A 6,037-nucleotide genomic window follows, 5' to 3' on the forward strand; every position below is an offset into this window, starting at 1 on the left:
ACTTCAAATGCAAATAGGAGACATCCTGTCTACAAGGATATTTAGCCAATTCCTTGATGCATGTTGTTGTCCAAGAGGCACAGATGGGATGATTTAGGCACAAACAACTTTTATTTTGTTACTTCTGTGCAAACTCTTGGACGTACCTGCCTTTATAAAAATTATATTCTTGATGTGCATATGAAAAGGCTTAAATATACATCAAGAAATTATATAGAGAGAAGTTTCTTGGCTAATATCTAGGGTTATTAAACTTTAATATATTACAGATCCATATTCCTTACAGATTTGTTATAATTTAGGAGCTAAATGTTGACAGTTCCTCGTTACAGAACTTTTATTTAAGATTTCTATCAAAATAACATCTCCCACCTGATTTGAAGCAGCAATTTCTGGGATTGTTTCCTTTTTAATGCACACATATTGTGAATGCCCTAGATGATACAGTCAGACTGAAGTACTTTTGATACTAGGAAACTCTTATGCCTGAGATGTTGTGAAAACCTTTTCCTGAGCCCCCCAACTCCCCACCAAAGTATTTGTTTGCTTCTTCTAGTCGGATACTAGGAGGCTTAGAACCATGTTTGTGGCCCACCCCCAATAATGTATAGGATTTCACGTCAGGCATGTTTCTATACTAGTTTCACTCCTGGTTTGAATTTATTTTCCTACTCCTGTTTTCTTTTTAAATTTTCTTTTAAATTTTGTTAATATTAAATCTTATAATTTCAAATAGTTTTCTTTTAAATTTTACTTAACCTTATCACAGTTTATAAGCCACTTAAAAAAGCTTTCTCAAACTGAATAGCGCAGCAATGAATGAAATAAAAAATACAGATGTTTTGATACCTAGAGCTAACTCATGATACAAATGCCAAAGCTTTAACTGCCTTTTTGCATGGATGGTACATGGTTGCCTAGATTTCCAAGGGCAAAGTGGAATTAGAAAGAATATTATTATAAATGATTAACTCATCCAGGTCATAATGAGGATAATTATTTTTGTGTATCTTTATCCCTCTGGGATATGAAATAATTGCATCAGTGCTTTGCCAAGTAATATTTAAACATTGCTATTGGTTGAAACAAAATGCAAGTCTTTGTCTGGCCTGATCCAATATGTCCAAGTGCAAAGAACGATACAGAAAAGGTAACGCCCAGATCCACATTTACTAAGGGATTCCGAATAATGCCCTAAATGACTATTTGGAGCTCAGTTACATGCAGGTGCTAGGAGGATTTATGCTGTGAATGCCTGAAATACTTTCTCCACGGAGGGGAGATTATTAAGTACTAGTGAGCCTGAGTGTTTGGTGCCAATACTAACCATTAACTTTTGGCTCTGAGCCATGACTGTCTACTCTGCAGTGGATTCTGCCACCAAGGGGAAGGTCATTAAGGGCTGTTCTTTATTCTCCTTAGTATGTTCCAACATAATTAACAGAAGTTGTTCACCAGATGGTTTCCTTCCTGTCAGCAAGTACCTCCAGCTTAATGGGCTATGCAGGATTCTTTACTTTAAGTGGGTGAGGCGGGAAGCAAATTTAAAATATACCATCTTTGATCCTCCCACTTCTAATTAGATCTAAAGGCTTTAGATAATAATGTAAAGGGGGAAGGGAAATGAAATCATTCTAGAAATCAAAGAGTCACAGAAGGCCAACAGGAGTTTTGTACATATCATGGAGCGTTTCTTCCTCTGTGCTAGGTCTCTGCCCGGCACCAAGAAAAGTGCAGAGACCATTGTCAGCTTCCTGCTGAAGCATGTTCATAGAGCCTTAGAGCTGAAATGGATTTAAAATATGATAATAAAATTCAATAAATGCTTACTTGGTTCCCACTGGGTCTCAGAAATTGTACTGGGTGCTGGGGATATAAAGCAAGACCTTGCCCTTGTTGCTCCAGAGGTTGGAAAGTAATGGGAGGTCAGACACATAAACTGACGATTTACAAAAGTTTGGTAAATACGGAATTGGAAACTAATGGTTTCTAATCCCAGTGCCATTCCCCCTCTTTGTGAGATAAACCTTGATCTTGTTCAGGTATGCCCTCTCTTGCACATAGCACTGGGTGAAAGTGGGGCTGCTCTAAGCCAGTCTTCAACTGTTCCATTCCCCTTGCCAGTGTACGGTTTAAGAATTGCCCATGGAAGCCACCTCTGGCCAAGAATCATGAAAGGAGGCTTGATTGGGAGCTTCTGGGACAGGCTTTCTTGCTCCTAAGAAAGCACTGGAAGACGTGGCCTCCTTTTCTTCCATTGTTGAGGTTGTAATACTAGAAATCATCTAGCCATATGGTATAAAGCATAGTAAACTACATTCTATTAGCTCAAACTAAGTAATTTTTCTCTAAACTTGTTACATTTAGGAAATGGTTTTATTATAAGGAAAATAATTTAAAATATCCCATTCTTATTCATTCCTCAAATGACTATTATAACAACCTTGTAAATCACATGAGACAGAAACCATCCTCTTTGTAGCAGATGGGGAAACTGAGACTCAGAGAGACTATAATGTGATGTGCCTAGACAAAGCTGTGGGCTTCTGAAGTTAAGTACCCCTACTACCCAACCATATCACAGAGCAGAAAACTCAATCCCACAGGCCAAGGAAACAATGAAATTACAAAACTTTTCTTTTCGTTTTTTGGCCTGAAAAGTACTAACTCTGTTTTCTCTTGAACTGGAATTCTAAACTCTAAATTCACCTGCATTTCCCCTATATTTTTACATGGAGAAATATTTGAATTGAAGTAAGGTGAAAAGGGCTTTCTAATGGGGGTAAAATACCATGAAAAGTCAGTCTAGACTACTAATGATCACACATGGTTTCAAAAGATTTTGAGACACAACAAAGGCCTTCCAGTTTCATGCACTGCATGCCATCACTCCACCTAGGAGGGACTGCAACAGTGATGCATGGGCTGGAAGGCTGAGCTATAAAAACTCTGTCCAGGGTAGTTACAGGCTTAATAATCATGTGTTGTCACTCAGTTGTGAAGATAATTTCATTCACTTGCTGTAGCTGTTAGAACTTCTTTGTTTACAAGTCACAGTAAGCCCAACTCAATTGGTTGAAGCAAAACAGGGACTATATTGGCTCATGTAATTGAAAAATATTCAATAGTTGTCTCTGACTTCAGGTGCAGCTTGATTTAGGGCTCAACTTCCGTCATTAGCCTCCATCTATAGGTTCTCCTTTCTCTGGGGGAGCTCAATTTTCGCCCTGAGTGGTAGTCCCAAACTGTAGGCTCATTTCACCATAGCACCACCAGAAATGGGGTTTGCTTCTTGTAGAGCTCAAATGAAAGTCCAGGAATTGAACTTCATTGGCCTTGACTATATCATTGTGGTATATTGAGTTATTTCTTGGTCATAATTCTTCACTCCCTTGTAGCTGTTTTATACATCTACCTCCCTAGCATGGTCTCATGGTAGGCAAAATATACTCCTCTTCCCTTGGCCATGGGCTTGGCCATGACTTGTTTGCTGTATGTTATGCTGTGTGTCTTTGGCAGGTAACATTCCCTCTCAGTGTCTGCTGCTTCATCTGTAAAATGGGGATGCTTCAATGTAAGAACAGCTGTTGGAGAGCGTCAGAAATAATACATGTAGGGGACTTCCCTGGTGGTGCAGTGGTTGAGAATCTGCCTGCCAATGCAGGGGACATGGGTTCGAGCCCTGGTCCAGGGAGATCCCACATGCCGCAGAGCAACTAAGCCTGTGAGCCACAAGTACTGAGCCCATGTGCCACAACTACTGAAGCCCCCTAGAACCCATGCTCTGTGATAAGAGAGGCCACCACAATGAGAAGACCGTGCACAGCAACGAAGACCCAACGCAGTCAAAAATAAATAACTTTAAAAAAAAGAAATAATACATGTAAAACCTGGCCCTTTGTAGGTGCTCAATAAATGTTGGCTATCCTAATATTGGTGATGTCATTATTATTAGAATTACAGCTGATCCTTAAACAACACAGGTTTGAACTGCATGAGTCACTTATGCACAGATTTTTTTCAATAAATATATAAATACTATAAATGTATTTTCTCCACCTTATGATTTTCCTAATAACATTTCCTTTTCTGTAGCTTATTTTCTTGTAAGAATACATATATAATACATAAAATATACAAAATATATGTTAATCGACTGTTTATGGTATTGTAAGACTCCTGGTCAACAGTAGGCTGTTAGTAGTTAAGTTTTTAGGGAGTCAAAAAAATTTTTTTTTCTTTAAAAAATTTTTTTTCTACGCACACCACCCACCCCCAACTTCCCCCAGTGGAACATCTTAGCAAAGTTTAAAATATTTCGTTTGACGTCTTTATCTAATATAACCTAGGCTAAATGCTCACTTTTTAAATTAGCTAGTAAGGTGATAATATAGAAATCATAGGCCTCACAATACTGTTTGGAAGTTAATTTTTAAAAAGTTATTTTTATTGGGGTATAGTTGTTTCACAACGTTGTGTTAGTTCCTACCGTACAGCGAAGTGAGGTAGAGTTCCCTGTGCTATACAGCAGGTTCTCATTAGTTATCTATTTTATACATATTAGTGTATATATGTCAATCCCAATCTCCCAGTTCATCTGGGAAGTCAAAAATTATATGTGAATTTTCAACTGTGCAGAGGGTCAGCACCCCTAACCTCCATGTTGTTTAAGGGTCAACTGTATATTAGAAAAAATGTGTGGAGTTTACAGGAAAGCCACTCTTAGCTTTCGAAGAACACTTAGCACTGTCCAAAAATAGAATGGGCTTCTTAACGTCATAGTGAGTCCCCTGTCCCTGGGAACCATTCCAATAGAGGCTGGACTTGGGGAATGGAATATATAGGACTTTCTAGGAGTGCCAGGAGGCTACTTTATATGATTTCTAGGGTACCCTCTAACCCTGAGACCCTAAATTCAATGAACTGTGAGCCAGCTTTATTAACAGAAGTTTATTAACTGAGCAAACACTAAAAGGCATTACAAGTGGGGAGAACAAACATCTGGATGTACTTGGAATAATCTGGGTTTAGACGTATTGTCCTGGTGCAGTTACGAAAGCATCCCCTTTCCTTCTCAACAGTGTCCCAGTTTGGATGATAAAATGCTATAGTCACCCTAATTATACCTAATTCAGTGAACAGAAGCCAAGCATATTCTTGTTATTTTCTAAATAAGTTATTCCCCTTTAGTGCCAGAATTACTGTTCTTCCTGGGTTCCCCTTCCTGGTGTAACGGTGTTATCATCGTCCTATTAACTCAGCCTCACGCCTATGGAAACCACTTGAGCATTTCTGCCATCCTCTCCCTGCACCTTCAATCAGTTGCCATACCCTTTTTTTTTTTTTTTTTTTTTTTTTTTTTTGGGGAAGGCACGAACCCGCGTCCCCTGCATCAGCAGGCGGACTCCCAACCACTGCGCCACCAGGGAAGCCCTGCCATACCCTTTTGATCCTATCTCCAAAACGTCTCCCGTATCTGCCCCTTCTTTTAAGTCTCACTGCTTTAATTCAGGTCTTGTTACCTCTTGCCTGGAGCATTGTAAAACCCTCCTAATAGCCTGACCCATTCTATTATCCATAAACCCCGCTGCCACTAGAGTGTGCCTTTTAAAGTGTACCACCAGTCTCGCTGATACTTTTTATTAACCTAGATAAATAAAATTAAGTGTCTGTTGTCTGAGTCTTCCTGCATCACAAAAAAAAAAACAGTTGGAAGGATTTTCATTAAATGTGGAGAATGTGTTTAGGATGGTATGATTTAAAATGTAGAGTTACGTGGACTACACAGATTTCCCCCAGAGGCACTCAGGAGGGCATCTCAATGGTATAGGTCGTTAACTGTCAGACCAGCTGGACCCTGCAGCTGAACCAACCCACATGGCTCCTGCATGGAAGAGGCAAAGCTAACAAAATCAGCCATGGACAAAGAAAACAAAGAATGGTTTCCAGTCTGAGCCCAGATTGAATGTTTAAGGACAGGTCTTCTGCACTGCAGATGCTCATTTGGAATAGGTATTGATTTTCCCTGGAGTTGCTT

The sequence above is a fragment of the Neophocaena asiaeorientalis genome, unplaced genomic scaffold (genome assembly GCF_003031525.2).
Source record: "Neophocaena asiaeorientalis asiaeorientalis breed wild unplaced genomic scaffold, Neophocaena_asiaeorientalis_V1.1 scaffold547, whole genome shotgun sequence".
Lineage (NCBI taxonomy): Eukaryota > Metazoa > Chordata > Mammalia > Artiodactyla > Phocoenidae > Neophocaena > Neophocaena asiaeorientalis.